We start from the raw sequence: 19,747 nt of genomic DNA, 5'->3' as shown, positions 1-19,747 counted from the left end.
GTGTTAACTCAACTTTTAAAACTTACTGAAGAAAGGTCAGACGACCAGTCGTCCTTGAGAACATGCAAAGACAGTCATATTTACATGGGATGAGCTCAAACTGACAGTGGACAAGGATAGAGATCCCCGCTCTATTTCTTTTGGGTTTATCAGCTGCACTGGACACGGTTCTTCATCATACCCTAATAGAAAGACTTTGTGCTGGAATATGTAAAAGTGTTCGGAAATTGATTGCTTCTTACCTCAGAGCTCGACAACTGTAGTTTACCTACCACCTTTTGCATCAGATCATCACACCCAACACTGATGACCCTTACTGTCCATTATATCACCTCTATTATCCAAGATCTACCCCATACACTTACCAAACCTGATTTCATTGTTCAACCTTACTTGTTACAACTATGCAGATGACATGTAATAATTCTAAAAATGGGTGTCTCAGGAGACCTCTAAAATTCAAAACTTTATATAAAGTACCTTTGTGCGATAAACACAGATTAAGAGTACCACCTAGAGCTCTAAACTGCAATGACAGATAACATGGCCTGTGAATATGCCATACTGCTCAACAAACTCAAGACCTTTCTAAAAACATCAAGAGAAGTCAGAAACCTTGGGGTAACCAAGGATTTAGATATATCCTTCATACCATGTCAACAACAACAACAACAAAAAGAGCATATTCTACACAACAAAAACACTGCATCACATCTTCCCGATACCTTGGATAGCAACAAAAACTACAAACCATTCTCATTCTTGCAATCTGAGCTTGACTATGCCAACAGCCTATGCCTTGGTGTAGCCTAGTTCATCATCATAGGCAGAATACAATTAATCCAAAATGTTGCAGTAACACTCCTCAGTGTTCACCCAAAAGGACACATTACTGCAGTCCAGCAAATCGCTCCACTGGCTACCTACCTCTAGAAGCCTGGTGTGCAAGGCATTCTGCACGGTCCACAGAGCATCCCAAGGAAAAGGACCACAAGTCCTAAAAGCTAAAAATCAAGCAATACTAATAAAACTGAAAAAATGCTCTAGGTTTGCACCAAGAACCATTGTACATTTTACCACAAGAAATCTGTAGGAAGCACAGATTTCTCATTACAAGCCATCAGGCTCTGGAACTAGCTACCTGTCAAGATCCAAAGCATCCAGGAATATAAACTTCAGAAAACAGTTATTTCCAAGATAATTACTTCATCCTGGAATTAAACCCAGTAAGCTAATTGCACCTTCAAGTTCAATCTACAATCTACATTTTACAACCCATATCTAGGAAGCAATCAATCCAGCACATTACTTTCTATATCCAGGTGAGTAAGAAAAGCTGGTCTGAAGTTACCCTGGGTAAGGTTTAGTAAATGTTAATCACATAACTCTTCTGGCCCAGACGAATACCAATTCTGCAATATGAGGTCAGCAGCCACCTACAGCTTTATATTCTTACACTCATGTAAGACATGTGCTATGAGTCTTGCCATTCACCCAGAACTGTACCAGCCAATAAACCACCCATCACGGGCTGAACAAGGACGGAGTAACTGGAGAGATCAGACACATACTGCTGGCCAACCAGAGAACTCTAATCTAGTTCCCAACCTTTTGACTTCTGTGGACTCCCTCTTTATCATTACTTGAACCCAGGGACCCCAACTGAATCATTATTGGAATCCGGGGACCCCCCACTGAATCATTATTGGAATCTGGGGACCCTCCACTGAGTCCTTACTGAAAGCTGGGGGACCTAATCGTCTAATATTATTTAATTTTCTAAGGAGGTCCTCGAACCACAGATTGGGAACCAGTGATCCAGGCCACCACTACAGGTCTCAACTAGCTACACATGATGATCGCTTCTTTACATCTCACAAGAACATTCCGAACTGGCTTGATAGTAACAAAGCCCATCTCAGCAGAACTCCACCATTTCTCTATCCAACCATTCCTGCTCAGAAACAAAAAAACTTTAAACAAAACATTGGGTGTTTAACTCAGTGCAGTAACAAGCCAAGTAGACCAAGATCATAAGAAATAAAGGGATCTGAGAGCTGCCAAAACTGACAGAACTACATTAAATGGGGTCTCTCTCAACCTATTCATCCACCACAATGCTAAGTGCTTCATCTAACAACACAATATGCACAGCCCAGTGGAAATCATGTAAACAATTCCCACATGAGATTGAAAAACAAAGACTACACCCTTCTAACCAGACACCCCTACATGGTGTAGACTGATGCCCAAGTGGGCAAGATCTTCAATGCCCCACATAGGAGTAGTAAGCGCTATATACATTATTATGCAATACAACTTTCACTAATTTGGACTCTCGCAGAACAACCAACAACGTTCTTTAAATGTAACTTGAGCAGTACTTCACGATGACCTTAGGAATACCAAGTTAGTTATTAAAGGGCTATGATGAAATATGCACGATTAGTAGAATTCCACTTAACTATCTGGGGCACATGAACCTGGTATACACTAATGTACATTTAGGCAAACAAATGCACATTCACTCTAACTCATAAATTAATCAGCACAAAGTATACTCGGATCAGACAATGCACAGTTACGCTGATGATGCACCATATACGTACATTCAAGCATAACTGACACATTACCACATATAGAGGAGTCGAATCAGCGTGTTGTCAGATATTAAAACATACTCTATGCATCAGGAGAACATGCACATGACTTAACTATACCCGCTAAATATGTCATTCACTTAAGCCAATGGTTTCAAAGTAAAAGGTATAACTTGCAGGGAACGAAAAACTCAAAAGGTGTTTCCAAAGTCAGCTAAAGTATTTTTGAAAGTAATCTGCTACTCAAAAACCGGAAACAAAAAATATTCGTAAGTAGTGGACCTTGTAAAACTGTATGGTGGGATGTTTCTATAGTTTCTCGTCAAACAAACACTAATTGGTCTACGTCAATAGTGTAGAGTAGACACTTTTACAGTGCTGTAGTCTTCCACAGTTGTAATCGTAAATAAACATGTTTATTATATGTGGGTTAATCCATCCTCTACATGTTGCAAGTATTGCTTAGAGGAACAAGAGTTCATGGATAAGGTCAAGGCGCTCTGAGGTGACTTGCAATATCATTTTAGCATAGGACAGAGGGTATTGCACTTCCTATAACACACTATTTTCCTTCAACCACAAAAGCCTAAAACCTTGCCCACTTGCTCCTTTAGGTAAGCATCCTTATAGTTGCAAATATCTAGAATCAATGTAGCCAGAAACCAGACACTAATACGCAACTAGTATTGCACTAACATTGTATGCAGCTAAACACAATTTAACAACAGCTATAAATCAAACTGCATGATGACCAGCACTGAGATTTCTGCTTTAGAGTAAGGAACTATAGCAGTGCACAAGAAAATGCTGCTTTAGATGTCCCTTTTCCGTTACTGAATTCATTTCAGGAAAATGGTTCAATTAGCCAAAAAACTCGTTCTCCAATTAATTGTTTAAGCAGCAGCTGTAATTCTACTGCTTCATCTGCCCTTCACTGTCGGCAGGCTCAGGAAGCAGGCATTCTGATGTGGCATACCTACATAATTTTCAAATTACAGATAACTAGTGATGATAAAACTGCCATATAATCAAATTAGAGGCAGGTTTTATACAGAAAAATTGCAGGCCCCGACATATTGTGTATGTATGTCTGAATTATAGTTGTTAGGTTTTGGCCCAGACAGCGCATGCATTCTCTACAAGACATGTTTACAGCCTGCCCATAGCCTTCAGGGCTGCTCTCATTCGCTTCACTTCAGTTTGTCATGCCATGTGTGCGTCATGTCCTCTTCCTGTGTTTGTCTCTCTTCAGAAGCATGGACTAAGTGCTTGTGTCCTTCTGCCGTTCCCATTTTTGGATTGAAGCACTCCATATGAGTGCTTGTGTTTTCAGCCCGTCTCCCATATCCCCATCCATGTAGCTTCTATTCCCTACCACCCGTGTACCTTTCACGTTGCTTCTCCTAACCCCCCTAAAGCCCCCGCCCAATAATGTAAGTAAATCGGCTCATCTGTGACAGTAGATGGGTCTGTCGTTGTGGCACAGAATATGCATATCTTTATACTGTAACGTGGTTACTGGGATTCTGCGTGCCTTCCAAATACAGAACACTGCAACATGATTCGTCCCCTGAATATCATTTATCAAATTAAACCTCGTTTCTGATGCGTGCTGCTTTCTCCAAAATACAGTGCTCACCAGCGCAGTGCCTCAATGAAACATTGACAAACCCCATGAGTTACTTCTCTTCAGAGACGAAGGACCTGTTAGAGCTTGAACTGAGTCTCTGACAAATACCTCTGCCTGAATTCCCCTTGGCCACTGTGCTCTACTGGGTGCCACTGCCCTCTACTCTTCTCTGGTGTACAACATGGCTAAAAGAAAGGCAAAGGAAATTGCTCTTGCATGGGCCAAACCTATTGGCTTTACCAATGGTTGTTAGGTTTTACCTCTTAGCAGTGCTGGAAAAAAAAGAAAAAAAAAAGGTTCTTGTGTCATCTCAGTAAAACTCATGTTGGAATTTAAGGAAGCTGAAAAGACCCTGGTGGGATTAAAGGAGGCAAGGCAATCGCTGCAAAAGGCACTGTATGTGCATATGTAACCAAACACACACGAACACATGGATATTGTGCTTTAGGAAACACTCTTGAAAACCCGATGTCAGGATGAAAAATAGATTTTTGTATAGTTAACAATTAATTTAGTTTCTACGTAGTGCCTTTTATAAATGGTGCCCCAGCGGATTCCTATATCAAACACCGATAAATGATGTGTTCGAATTTTGCACACATTTGTATTGACTTTTTCCCGGGAAGAAAAATGCCTTTTCAGATAGATTGTTTAAATCTCGCTATGATGTGGTGGGATTGTGATGGGAATGTGTATGCTGTTTTGCTCGAGACTATCCGAAGAATCGGACAGCAGCTTGTACCCTGGTGAGCTGACACTCAGAGCTGTATTGCAGATTGCCCTGCGACCACAATAGATCAGGCAAAGAGGGAGCTAGAGGCTCTAAAATATAGCTATAGATGTATATATCTATATATTGATTCAGGTGTGAGTGCCCTTTCAGCAGAGTTGAATGACTCTTGGATGGGCCTGGCCTAGCCTAACTGGTCGTCCCTTGGTGGTTCTGGTTTGTTGTCTGAGGTACATCTCGAACCAACACAGGATTGTTTCCTGGTCTATTGACACCTAAGGTGCAACTTTCTCAAAGCACGGGAGGACAGTTATGAAATGCTGGGGCAGATTAAAGGATTAATCGTAAAGATATTCAGTTAATGTATTACAAGGGAACTGTTGAATCATGGGTCACGAGGGACATTCAGCCAAACAGCATGTACATGTGCCTGTAACCTGCATGTTTTAGTCATGCATTATAAATATATAAATGTCAAACCTGGTGTGCTTGTCAGGCAACGATTACTGGTTCATGGCTGCAACTTGTGTTATCGTGGTCAAATTGGCAAGTCTCTTGTCTCATTTCTCTTAGCTGCCAAAGTGTAAGCGTTTTAAATCCGATGTTTTTTTCACACAAAAGGGAGTGAGGATGGAGCACAAGTCACTCTGACATTGCACAGTCGCCCCTTCACAAACTGAACCTCCTGGTGAGCGTGTGCATGAATGTTTTTACCCCATTTCTTTTCTCTATGATCACACGGCTTGCTCTCCCATGTGCCATCAGTCTGCATGTTCCTGTATGTAGGACATCTGTGCTGACCTCAGTATATGTCGACCTTGGACTGTGCTCTCTCCTGTCCAGCACACGGGTACACACTCACTAACACGGGTGCACGCTTCAACGTGCAGTTCGATCTGGGTAGGAGCTTCCCAACAGGCTAAGGTGCACGTCAACAACACGTGGAGCCCGATGAGTGCAGTAGTCTAGCGAGCGACTTATGTGCACACAATAGTGCATATGTCGCCGTCCCATTCTGATCAGTTCAAATTTCAATTTGTATCAGCACCCCATACACCGGTACAGTAGCACTCCTGTGCAGAGTAGGGCAATGAATGGATTCTATGCGCTAGGTCATCCATCTTTCGTTCAGTGCTGGTCTGCTATCTCCGTTACTTTCCATGTTAGCCTCTCCATTACTGCACATAGTAGTCAGGCACTAACCGGTGCAGCTAAGGAACACGCCGCAGGGCCGTCACATGCCCTACCCATGGAAGGCGCTTTCCTCATCGCTGTATTTACCTGCGATATAGAAGGCTTTAGTTATCTACGGCAAGCAAATAAAAGGATCAGTTAAAAGCGTGGCATGAAAGGGCTGCAAAGCGCGCGCTTGGTTATGTAATTACTTGCATTCATTTTCCACTGCCTTTACTCGTTCACAAATAGGACTGCCGCCTGGGAGGTTTTATAACGGCATTTTATTCTCCCTGCTGGTTCAAAAATTAGGAAAGTCACCTCAAGCCGGTATTTTCCCGTATTGTCAATGTGTTTTAAAGCTGCCCAAATGACGCCTTTCTCAGGATTAAAGTAAACAAAGACAGAACGGCCATATTAAAAACTAGCGCGGCCGATTTCATATAAAGTTCGACATAGGAATCATGTCCCGACTTTAGGAAGCTTAAAACTTGAAGATAGCCCGTGTTTTTCTCTTGGGAAGACCAACCCTAATCACAGACGATGTGTGCTTCAGAGCTTCCAAGCACGGACAGGCTGCATGGAGTTGCACCAAGTGCTTGTAGGTAGACTATGTCCACAACAGCACCAACCTGGGTCATTCTGTGGCAACTGTGGGAAAACCTCCAGCAGCACAGAGCGCTTGGAAGACCTGAGCTGTAGGAAATCTGTCTTTTCTGCGAGGTCACCCTCAGTTTTTCACCTCTGACAGGATCCCATATTTCTACTGGCTTTAGAACTCTGCGCTCTTTACCCCTCCTAACCAGTAGTAGAGTGCCTTTGATACCCATTACACGTGGCTGAATTGGCATATTCCGAACTGGCATATTTAACTTGCCTGTAATTACCCTGTATAGGATATAAAGTGTACCAAGGGTTGGACATTCAATGTCACTATGGACGTCATCACCCAGTGTGCCATCCACTGCAGTGGCAGTGCAAACATGGCTTCAGGCCCATCAATGAAGCCCAACTATAGTGGTGTAAAAACGGCAATTCGACCTCTCAAAATAAAAACTCTTTCAACAGGTCAAAATAGCCCTCTTAAATATTAATAATAATCTTTATCATTTTGTTTATTAAATGTTATCCTATTCTTCTATTTCGGATGTTTGTTGTGTTGCAATTTGACTTTGTTACTGTTTTGGTACTACATACATACTTTACACATTGTCCTAAATTAAGCCTTTTAGTTCTGTGACATTGCTACCAGGGGGCTGAGCTCAGCTTAATTTAGTGTCTAAGAGGGTTCACCCCAACAAGGGTTATGGTTATTCCTTGAGGTGAGTAGTCACCAATCCCAGATAATTTAATACATGTCCTCATGGGGATCATCCACCCATGTCATTCTGTAGCGAAGGGTGAACAATGGGAATGTGCCTTGACATCTGACAAAAGAATACAGGAAAAGCCATCAACTAAATTACCAACAAGCAGGATATGTCTTTCTATGTCGTCTACACCCTTCCCAGGATGGTAGCACCATAGTCAAGAATTATCTTGTATTTGATGCTCTGGAGAAATGAGATTAACTCTCATCCATTACATAATTAAAGACATAGATGTGGTTTTGCTCACCATAAACACAATCTCTTCTTTGGGTTCTCAGATAGAATTATCGCTTTTGAGACACCTGCAGAAGGGTGGAACACAAGTTCATTGATGCAGCCTCTCCTGGGTGGCAAGAAGTCTTTCAACACCAAGCAGGTGACCCACAGCTCCAAGAGGATGACGTGGAGTCAGACCTCTGCTGGAGCCTAGATACTTCTGAGGTCCACCTCCACAAGATGGGCTCCCCTACTCAGAAGTGATGAATGTCATTGCTGTTAGTTCTGAGTGGGGTATTGGGGGGGGGGGGGGGGTCTGCCACTGACCTAATTGCAGTCCAGTAGCCACGATTACAGGCTGTTTGAGTCTCTTTTGAAAGCTGGACCTGGTTGGAAAGATCTCCCTGGTGCTCTACCCACTGGGACTTCAGATCCCACTGCATAGCCTGCATTTGTCAGGAAACAGCCCTTACCAGGCACTGCCTTGAGAACACAGTTGCAACAACGAATTAAACTTTACCAAGCATTCCTGAACAAGGCAAGTCTTTACAACTACTTGCTTTAGGGAGGGTATTGTTGGACTGGTGTTGGATTTTAAGTCCAACACATTCCCAACTGTTCAGACTGGCGATTGAATAGTAAACTATACTATTCCAAAGTCCAGAGCATCCCTAAGGCACATCATTGAAATAACGTGTGTGGTAAAGGAGTGTGTGGTAATGACATGGTCATTGTTTAGACCATGTTCTAAAGGCGTGCTTGATAAAAGCATGTGCGGTTCGGTCATACAACCGCATGTCACCTGCCATGCTTGGCCATCAGAATGCAGGAGGAAATCGGTCCCTTGGCAAGTCATCTTCACTGAGTTCCAGGACAGAGGATGAATCATTAGGATCATAGCCCAAATGTCCTGGACACTCTCGCTCCTGTGTGAAGGCACACATTGCTACTTGTCTAACAGCACTGATGAAAGGGAGCATCTGTGAAGGATTCAGGTGACACTGGCACGATAAGGAATCATGAAAGATGTCAAGAGGTTCACTGTAGTCTGCAGATGGGTGCCAACTGTCCTGGGTGGAGCCTGCCTTCAGAGGCCAGTCGCTAAGATAGGGGGAAGAGTGGGACCCCTGATTTCCAAAGAATCTCTGCAACCACTGCCATTGTTATTGTGAACACCAGATGAGCGCTGGTGAAGTCAAAAGGGAGCACAGTGAACTGAAAGTGCTCCTGCCCCAACATGAACCGTATTAGTGCCTTAGGGCTTCCAGGACTGGGATGTGGAAATAAGCATTATGCAGGTCCAACGCACCCAAGCAGTCTCCAGGGAAGACCAGACCTAGGCCAGAGTAAGCATCTTAATTTTGACCTTCCACAGGAAGGCATTGAGTGTGAAGACCTATAATTAGACATAAGCCTCCATCCTTTGGCCCAAGGACGTAGTGGGGGATAATACCCAGTTCCTACTTCCCAGGGTGGAACTCTTTCTATGACCCCCCTTGACAAAAACGGTCTGCACTTCCTACTGCAGGAGGGATCAATGGTCATCTTTATGCCTCTGTGAGGGTGGTGGAAGGTGTAGGCGAGTGAAAAGAAAAGGAAGGGCATAATCTAGCTGGGCAACTTTTAGAGCTCATTTGTCTGAAGTGATGGCTTGCCACCCTGGGAGAAAAATCTGAATCTCACCTTCAAGAGGGTGGAGCCGAGTGCCCAGAAGGGCACAACAAAGAGGTTTTCTGGCTGTGGCAGTGGGGGAGAGAGGGACAGGGATGCACAGTTCCCTTGTTGCCCACGTAATCTGTAGATACCGTCGCCTCAGTCACTAAAAGGCTGGCTGCATGGATGGGTAATGGCGATAATGGAAACCATCACCATAGCCATGGAATGGGCAGAACTACTGGGTGAACCGAAGAAAATGAAAAGACAGGAATAAGACACTTGCTCTGGCCCTGCTGTCTTTAAAGTGATTGCGAGTAGAGTCTGCCTTCTTGCCAGAGACAAAGGGCATTCCCATTAGGGAAAATTAAAAAGACTGTAAACTTCATTCAGGCATGTCTGTCACATTGGTGCAAACTGCCTGACTAAAGCAATCTGTAGTGTACAACCCACAACGAATAGTAAATTTTGCTGCATTGCAGCCATTCTGAATAGCTTGCCTAAGGGTGGGAACACAAGTAATCTGACACTGCAGGCAGGATCCAAACAACAGATTCCCAAAATGCTTAAGTATAGTACCCCAGTAGGCATGTGGTGTTGACAGGGCATATTGCCTGGCTGGTGGAGTAGAACATACATCTTGTGAAAGTTTCAAGGTGCTTGGATTCTCTATCCGGTGGGGTGGTAGGGAAAGCATTAGACTTGACCTTTCTCAGGGATGCCTACACAACCAATGTCTCATGAGTCTGATGTTGTGTTAGGAAGCCCGGGTCACCCAGGGCAGAGCAGTGGCACCTTGCTATCTGCCTATTTATCACTGGTCTGAAACATGGCTTTGCCCATCTCAAGAAGGGAACATGTGAAGGACTCATTGAAAGGTTGCAGGGCCTCCATATCAGTTTTCCCAGGTTGGAAGACTTTGGTGAGAACATTGGTCTTCACACTATAGAGGCCAACTGGAGGTCAAGGACCTTAGCTGCCCGCCACATCAAAACTGTGAAGGAGGCCCTTTCTTTAGTAGCCGTCCCAGGTGGAGAGACCAGTTGATTGTCTGGAGGAGTATTCAGTCCTTTGGCATCTAGCAGCTTGTCATACTGGTTGTCCTTAGTATAGGGGTGAACAAATTTACCCCTTTCATCTTAATGGTCATTATCAGTAGCTTCTTTTTGGAAAGCACAATATATCAGAATCTCATGGGCTGCTAGAAGCTTGCAGCCTAGTAGGATCAGGGTGCAACCTCTATTGACGTCAAGGTGGAGTCAGCTTTGTCTCAGAGATAACTATTGGTTTCACTTCGCCATTGGTGTTGATGCTCCAGGACTGGCATGGGCTGTGGCGCAAAAACAGACATCAGCACTGAAGCCAGTGCAGGGCCCAAAAAATACCCAGAGGTTCCAGCTGGCATCAAGGTCGGACCCACTGGGGGAGTTTCAAGTAGAGTTCCTCGTTGTTCCTTGGGGTGCAGAGGCACGCCAGACTGAGCCAGCAACATGCTCAAGAGAGGTAGCATAGCTTCATGGAACTCATCAATTTGCTGCAGTGTAACTGAATGAAGCAAAACTTCAAGATGCCCTGGACGAGTCAGAATTGGCTCTGAAGGAGATACAGTTCAGGGGCAAGACCAAGAGGTACATTTACACCCTCACACCTTCAAGCATTCGAGAGTGGTGGGCAGAGTCCTGTGTTTTGCCGCCTTGTATTTTTTTGATTTACCTGGAGACTCTGATCGCAACAAAGCTCTATCGCTCAAATGACTCGGAGAGGGAACAAGACCTTCCATTCAACTGGTCACGGTGTGGTGCTTTCCAGAACTTGGCAACGTACACCTTCACCTCTCAGTCCTGAATGGCCTTCAAATTCATCCAGGTGCAGTAGCTACAAGTCTTGGAGACTTGTTCCAACCCCAGGCACCAAAGACAAATTTGGTAGGGGGAGAATCTATCACAGACATTTGCGTAGGCCATCCCTCTGATTTTAGGGTGTAACATTTCCATTGCATACTGGCTATTTTAGTTACATTTTGTGAAAACATTCTCATGAAGAGACAAGGGGCATTTCCAGATCCACGTCGTATGGTGGCACAGAAAGAAAGGAACTGACTCCGGTGCACATGGGTGATGCTTGTATGTAGTTCTGCACGTCCTTTACAGAGCGAAGGAAGTTGGTGCAAAGCAGCACAATGCCACCCAACAATGACCAGGGGGATTGCTAAGGATTTTACAGATCCAGTCTGATGCCTGAGGTAGATTCAAAAGGTGAGGAATCTGCAGGAAGAAGTAGCCATCAGGTACAGCTGTCCTTTTCCAAGACACTTACCTGCATTTCACATACATGTTAATGTCCTTCTCCCTGGAGTTACAGATCTAGCTAGCAGCACACAGTAATATATTCAGTTTAGGTGACGCTACTTTGAGATCAAGCAGAGTTCCTGATTGGAGCAGTACTCCGTGTTCAATTTGTGCTTGTTGTTTCCGGTGTGGAGCACTGGCACTTATTTTTCTGCCTCAAGTATTTACTGCAAGCAAAAGATACATATGGGAAAGACGGAGGAAGAGAAAAACGAAAAAGCGTCACAATGGGAGAAAGCAGAAAGCTGCAAGAGTGATCTGCAGGGGCAGTGAGTGGCTTTAAATGGATTGAAGAGGCCAGAGATGACTTCAGGATTACGCTGCCTCAGTATTCCGTGTACACACATTTAATTGCAGCAGCTGTGTGTTTAAGGGGAGGGCTTTGGGCACCAGCACGTTTTCATTTACAAATTAAGCACAGGCAGTACCCTGAGATCTGACAGCAGCCAACTGGGAACAAAATTAAATTTGCAGGCTACTGCCAGGGCCAATGGAATTATGCAGCAGGAGAGCACCAAATTATGCTGCACTTTTTTTAATAGGACTTAGATGACAAGTTAACCTTTGCAAAAGGCCTTCCACTGCACATAAATATGTTTACATGTTTTAGTAACCTTTCATCCGTTTGACCTAGAAAAAAATATTTTGTTTTAAGATCTGCAGTTTATGCAGCAGATGGTGGATGAGATGGCAAATTCACATTTATGCAAAAAAAAAAAAGCTGCAGCATCACATAATTCCTGTACTGCTGGTCATTTTCCTATGATAAGATGTGGATTCCAGCTCAAAGCCTGACAGAATCAGAAAGGCCTCTTCTTGCTGCAGGTTAGGTGGTAGCCAGAGGGTAAGAGACACTTTTTGTGTTAGGTAGGTGGCATAAATCATTAACTGCCCTGGGAGAACCCATCGTAATCTACACACAACACAAGCTACAGATGAGACCTAGGGCAAAATTAGTCCTGCCCTGGGGATGGGCCAATAAACATTCACAGCGGCATAATCTTTGTGATGCCTGAATCAATGGAGATAATAAGGTGCGAGACTGGCAATCTCAGTCACCTGGAATTCCGAAACAACCAAATGAGTTGCCTCAATCTCGTTAGATGTGTTAGTAAGTTTTTAGTTCTGATAGTCATAATATACAGTTTATACATCTCATATTTGAATGCACTCTGCACGCCTCTCAGTGGAGTAGTTTTTAAGAGAATGATGTTCCAAACTCCTTTTACTATAAGCCTCAAGTAATTCTTCCGAGAACGCTCTCAGCCAAGACTGCTCTCCTTGTTTTCAGAGGTTCCAGAAAACATACAACTCTATTAAATCGGTCACTATGGACCGGGCTATGAGAGAGAGAGTTAAGGGACACACAAAGTGCTCCTCGTCCCAAACAGGAGTCCATTTCCCTAGGTAGGGCATGGATATTCATTAACATCTTCACAGCGGCCCAAAAAGTATGCTTTGTGGTGTGCCCAAGGGCTGCATTGATGTCAGCAGGGCAGGAGTGGGGCTTTCAGGGGGAAAGGGGGCTTGAGGTCTGCGCAGAGTAAATGAAGCATGTACATGTGGTCAGTGAATCATGGAGTTATTTTAAGAATGCCATTCCATACTGCCCCCTAAATTAAGCTGCTAGTCTCTAGGAGACTTAGATTTGATATAACTGTTATGCTGCGTCTGAATTACTTGTCCCCTATAACACTTAGGGGTATGTCTTCTCTGCTGCTATTGCCACGTTTGGAGGGTCAAGTGTAAAAAAGAAGCAACCAGATTATTGAATTGTAATGAAATAGAATTGCACAATGTGAAATCAGAAAAGCTGCAATAAAATCCAGCTTCCCCTTTTAACCAACTAGTGCGATCCTAGGCAATTGTTTTATTTCACTTTGCCTCCTTTTTCTTCAATATTAAGAGTGCCTTTAAAAAATGATTTCAGGATATGCCCTGTACAAAACCTTATTTTGGGTTTGTTTTAATTAATAATGTTTACCATGTATAATAAGAGACCACCCAGAAGGTTCCACGTGACAGCTGACTTGCTTCTTCGTTCACTACTGGCGTTTTTGCCTGTTTGAGGGGGCATGAATGTTTCTACGTTTATTTTTGAAAACTATTACTTAAAAATTACTTTTCAATGCACTGATATAACCAGACGTATTAAGCGCAATTTTTTGGATTTCTCTCTACCCCTCGCCCCCTACAGCAGAGATATTCAGAGTTGCCACCTTGGAGGTCCCAGACCACCACGTGAAACACGCCGGCTACAAACTATGGAAATTTTCATGATTGGGAAATAAAACGTCTCGGGATAGCGTGTGACAGGTGGAGTGCAGTTCGGAGGGCAAACGCCCAAGCAACTAAGTAAGCTTGGCCTATTTAGTGCCACAAACACACACAAAGTCTTAGGCACAAAACAAGTGGGCGGGGATTATCAGCCTATTAGACATTCTATCTGGTCCCCTCCATCTTTTCCGTCGGTTTCTATTCAGCAATCTTGTCCAAAATCGACAAGCAGGTTCCGTATAATTGATTAGAACAAAGGTCACCGAAAACCCGTCACATCCCTACGAATGTGCCTCACCCACATACACCGAAAGCGGGTACAATGAGAAAAAACGATGTAAATTTAATGGTGGGATAAAGAAGAGCGCGCAAACACCAATCAAGAGAAAGCAGTGAAATAAAATGACTTCTGCAAAATTGCGGCAATCCTAAACACTACTCATCAGCGAACTACCCTTGGCATTATCCCACAAACACGGCAAGCCACTCGCTGCACAGTGCCTGCTGTGTACCTGTATGTGCGAAGAAGTTCTTCTTTAAGCACGAACCGAGCCTGAGGCGAAAGTTTATTTTTTAGTTCATCATTGACTGTAGTAGTACAGGTCATTTACAAACAACGGTGGGCCCACAGTGACTACACGCGTTATCAAAAAATACCCCACACTGCACAAATGTCACATATTTGTCTTTAGTCACTTGAAAGGTATCCAAGCAATTTGCATCCTCAGTTACTTGTAAAGTAACATTCTAATATGCAAAAAAAAAAAAAAAAAAAAAAAACTTCGCAGCGTACAATACTAAAAGCGAAAATGCAATTATGCTTTGTAACCAGAAGCTAGAATATTGTCTAGCTGAAGGGCCTGCCAGACATGCAGCCGCTGTCGTTACTTCGTAGCCTCCATGGGCCACGTCTTCTCGGGGAATCTAATCCTTCTGCCACACCAACTGAGTAATGCGCTAAACATCAGGGCCCGCTGTCACATTCGTTGAGAACTGGGGCTTCGAAAAACAATCCTAAAAAGGGAGCTGCAGCGTCCCCACCGGGGCTTAGATTGGTATTCTATACCGGTCCATCCAGTGGATATAATACAGCCAGTCAGGGCGAGCCCAGTGCAAATAAACACGGAAGCCTCACGGCTGAAAACTAATGCGCACAGAAGGTAGTCAGACTGCAGGAGCACAACATGGGCGCCTCCCCAGCGCCACCCGAGAAGTGCACTAACTATTGCCTTGGGCGGCATGGAGGGCAGGGGCGCTCCTGATGAAACTTTGCTATGTGTCCTGTCAACATATACTGGTGGAGAGATTCAGTCCAACAGAACTAAGCATGCTGAGACTGAGGCCCAAGCGTTTAAAGGGGGGGGGGGGGGGGGGGGGGGGGGCGCACTACGCATTGTTGTCTTAAGAAAATCCGTACTGGCTCAAATGCGAATATTCGCTGATCAAAAATTGCTAAATGTTTGACGTCTTGCTTGGAAGTTCAACTTTGTGAAGAATTCCGAGCTTCTTTTCCTCCCCGCGAACGCCCAGTTGGTTCTTCTACAAACTCCTACAATGTAGCAACGTTCTCCACCTGAGGTTAACACGACTACAACGCACAGAATGCACTGGGTTGTTTAACCAAAATGCAGGGCTGGAAATGTTTTTTATGATAAACAGTACCTATCTAGTAATCTTACTTTAAATGTTTTTCTCCCATCATACAAAACCAAAGAAACATTCCCGTCTTCAGCAACTAGATGCTTGAAATGCAGGGTACACTATCCTTCAGTAATCCTTCTCAAAGGAAAGCGGTACGTACGGTTCTATGGTTCAGTCGTCCCTCCTGCACGGAACTGCGCTGTAGCACGTGCTGCAAACACGACTCACTCTCTGCACCGGCCTTATATATGCAGACCCAGGCAGAGCTCGACGGGGCCCCCAGGTAACACGTTTTACGCCAAGCAGAAGATAGCTATCTGTACTTTGAAACACTGGTTGCATAATATGTAAACAGCCACAAGTGCGGACACGCCTACTGCCTCGTGCGATGGGAGAACTGAGAAGACGCACTGCGCATGACGGGCCACACACCCCCTGCACACCTGGGACGAATTTCAGGCCAGAATCGCAATAGAGCCGAAGCTGGAAACGTGCACGTTCTCACGGAAGAGGCTCACTTTTGACCTACGAGGATACCAAGCAAAAATACTCGGAATATTTTGCTCTAATAGTAAAGTTGGCGTATCACGTTTCAACCAAAGATTATCCACTCTTCGCTGCTTAACTTGTGCCGGTAGCTGTAGGTGGCAGAAACTGCTAGTCATTTTTATTAACCGGGACTCTTTTTTTTTTAAGCTTAACACGGACCGTGAACAAGAGGGGGGGACGTCAGACATGAGTGAATAAAATAGGAAGGAAAATACTGAAAATCAGCGACAAAGGGCGAAAACTGATCTCAAGCAACTTCGAGTAAGATACAAAGTGAAGGGTGGTGGAAGAGAGGCACGACATGGAATCGAACATTTGCAACCCGGCCATGGCCAACACGGCGGCTGACTTAACAATCCCCTGCATTTTGTTATTATTGGTATTAGTTTCCAAATGAACCACTGTATCTATCAAATCTCAACAACAATCGGGGTGGCTCCTTCATAAGGGCAGATGAGTTTTTTGGGGAAAGGGCAGGCCCATAGGAGTGACCAGCTATATGAGGGGGAGTGCTCAGCACTCCCTCACTGCGCATGTATGGTTGGCCAACCGTCTCAGGACGGCCAAACACACGTGCAGAAGGGTCTCTCCAGCCCTGCAACACGGTTGCGGGATGGAGAGAGCCTGCACAGGCTCCTAGTCTGCCTGGGAGCACCCTGACGGGGCACTCCCAGCCAATCCTGAGGCTGCTCTGAGCAGGACTGGCTGCAGGGCAGGCTGGGAGCCTGTGCTGGAGCGAGACGGACAAGCAGAAGAGCGGCACGGGAGCGGACGTGTTTTTTTTATTTTTTAAATGTAATGTGTCTTCGACCCCTCCCCCCCCCCCCCCCCTCCGCGCACACTGCCCCGCCCCCTACACTACCCACGACTGACAATTACAGATGCGGTTCTCCTGCTGGGATCAATGAAGCTCGATGGGAAAGACAATCAACATCAAAGATTATGGGTTTAAAAAAATTGTCCCCGTTACTGGTAATCTTCAATACAAATATCCAACTTGAGGTTCCTTTCAAATCCTGCTGAAGGGTCTGCAGTTGCCCTTCTTGATCTTCATAACATATCCTGACAGGCTGGGACTTGGCCTGTTTATCCTATGTTTTAAGATGTCCTGCTTTTAAACACTGAGTCGGAGTCTATGATGAAGGTCGGATATCTCGTCTTGAAATCCCAAAAGTCTCAAACATAAAATCCACGTACTCAATGACTGTTCTACTTTAGATATTCACAGAACACTTCATATTTACCTGAGTATGTACTTGTTTTTCTTCTGGGGAGAAAGGAGAAGGAATTCATATTGGTAAAACTAAATCCTTCCGACAATGAAACACCTTAGGAATCTTTGAGAGAAAATCGGGGATAGGGCGAATGACCACTTTATCTAGAAAGAATCTTAGATATAGTTTTGAACACAAACAGAGTCCTACGCACACTCATTCTTCTCTCTGATTAAACGAAAAATAACCTTGTACGAGAGAAACTTAAGGTTTGCTTATTCAAGACTTAAAAGGGCTAATGACAAGTTTGAAAAACTAATAGCAGATCTCAGGAGGGGAAAAGACGGTAAATAATCAGTCTTTTTTAGGAAAAAGTTTCTTAAAATCATATTCATCAAGGGAGCTACTGGTCCTAAGTCTGGATTTCGAAATTCTCAATTGGCCAGCAACTGTATTCGAACAGTGGAAAGGAGTCATCTGGGCAATGGGAATGATACAACATCCACCCTAAAACACTGGATAAAGGACTAGTGAAAAAAAGCAAACAGAAATGCATTCTCGCTGGATACAAACATATCCACTCCTGGGAGCCCAAATCGCATCACTATCTGTTTAAACCCCTTCTGTGTTAAGGGCAAGGAGACCAATGAGGTGGTCTGCCAGCCCATTCTCCCTCCCCTGAAGAAATACAGCCCTTAGAGAAAGGAGACTGCTCTCTACCCATGTACTTTTATTCTGGGTCAAATATCCCAGGGTCTCCACTCATTAGTCCTGCAGGTGACTGAGGTCAGCCATGAACGTCAGATTGTCCGTCCTTACCTCTACATAAGGTTTTGCCACCCTTGTGGCAAAATGCAGAAGGGTCAACTAAACTGCTCTGAAATCCTCCTAACTGGAGGAAAATTCTGTCTGATACCTGAAGCCATCAATTCTAGGCAGTCTGATCCTCCCTCCCCTCGGTACTGAAAGTGGCACCCCAACTTACTAAGATCTGTTGCCATCTGTGGTGGGTGAACCTGCAGTGGGGAACCTTTCAACAAATATGTCTTTCACCAACTGTTGCCTTGACTGATGCATCTTTGGAGTTACCAGAATTTCCTGTTCGGACAGTGGAGAGCTGGTATCCCCAACAACTCTAAATGTCATGGAATCGACCTTGACAACAATTGCAAACTCCTCATCAAACCAATGCAATGGAAATCTTTTAGCCAAAATAACAGGGAAATGACGGCCTGTCTGCTTCATTCCATTCATTCGCTAGAATATTTCTAATCATACTTAGAGGCAAAATATCAGCCTCTTTTCTGATATTGAAAACAGGAATAATCTTCGTCTTCCTGAGCTGGGACATCTGGAAAGGCCATGTTCTCCCTTGGGTGATGCAGTACCTCTGAAAGTGTTGCACCCTTGAATAAATCTCCGTTTAACTTAATCCTTGTCCACATCTTGATCTGTAGCATCAAGGGAGTTCAAAGGGGGTGTTTTAGTATATGGGGGTCCTTCACTCGAGTCAAAAGCTGCTGTGACCACCATTGCCATCACTCTCAGATTGGCCTCCTTAGCAAGGTCCTGGCTTGCGAATTGTCCTTCCTGATCTTCTGTGGCAGGACTATGCCGCATAATGTCTCTAAGAAGCACATTTACCAGAGCTCTCCATGGTGAAAAACCTCTATTCAGCCCGCTTATGCATTGCTAAGCAGTGCTTCACCATGCGCATTCTGCACTCCGACGAGAGTTAGGTGGCGGTCTGCACTTATTGTACAAACACCGTACCCGACCGCCCCGCACTGAGACAAAGGGGGTCGGAAACTTACTGCATAAGATTCCGTGTGCTGCTACAGCAAGTGCTATGCTTAGAATATAAATATATAAATACATAAGCAAGTTGCAAGATGCAACCTGATATGCGGACTGCCTAGTACGACCTTACACGGCCTCACTATTTAGCACATTAATTTATTATTATCATCAACAGAGGTCTCTATAGTAGACTATAGACAATAAATGCTAAATACTCATCCTGTACGGTAAAGCTGTGACATGGAAAATAAAGAAAAGTAAAGGAAGAGGGGATGGTTTGCTTCTTGTTTATGGGAATCATTGGAATAGTAGTAGAAAGAGGAGCCATATTGGAGGTATGGGAAACGGTTTTATTATGCTTGGGGCATCCTCTGCACACAGGAACACATGTCCAGAAGGAAAGTAATGCGACAAGGACGATTGACGGAGAGGTAATGACAGAAGATTCCCTGCACCAGTGCTGGAACGGGCAGGGATACATCAGGATCCCAATCTGCCAGCTTCCACTGAGTCTGATCTGGGCCGGGTCCGGTAATACAACAAAAA

General features: G+C 44.4%; 1 protein-coding gene across 2 annotated transcripts in view; it reads right to left on the bottom strand.

The window, feature by feature from the left end:
* The window catches only part of PC (pyruvate carboxylase), a 1,846,452-nt gene that overhangs the window by 1,426,229 nt on the left and 400,476 nt on the right, over positions 1-19,747 (bottom strand). The window contains exon 1 of one of the 2 annotated variants that reach the window (XM_069207837.1): positions 15,799-15,930. The exons of the other annotated variant lie outside the window; for it this stretch is intronic. The gene's annotated coding sequence lies outside the window, so the exon portion shown is untranslated. Of the gene's footprint in view, positions 1-15,798; positions 15,931-19,747 lie in introns of those variants that run through there. 2 annotated transcript variants of the gene reach the window in all.

The sequence above is a fragment of the Pleurodeles waltl genome, chromosome 9, assembly GCF_031143425.1.
Source record: "Pleurodeles waltl isolate 20211129_DDA chromosome 9, aPleWal1.hap1.20221129, whole genome shotgun sequence".
NCBI lineage: Eukaryota > Metazoa > Chordata > Amphibia > Caudata > Salamandridae > Pleurodeles > Pleurodeles waltl.
Note: the sequence above shows the minus strand (reverse complement) of the source record. Positions and strands in the feature narration are given on the sequence as shown.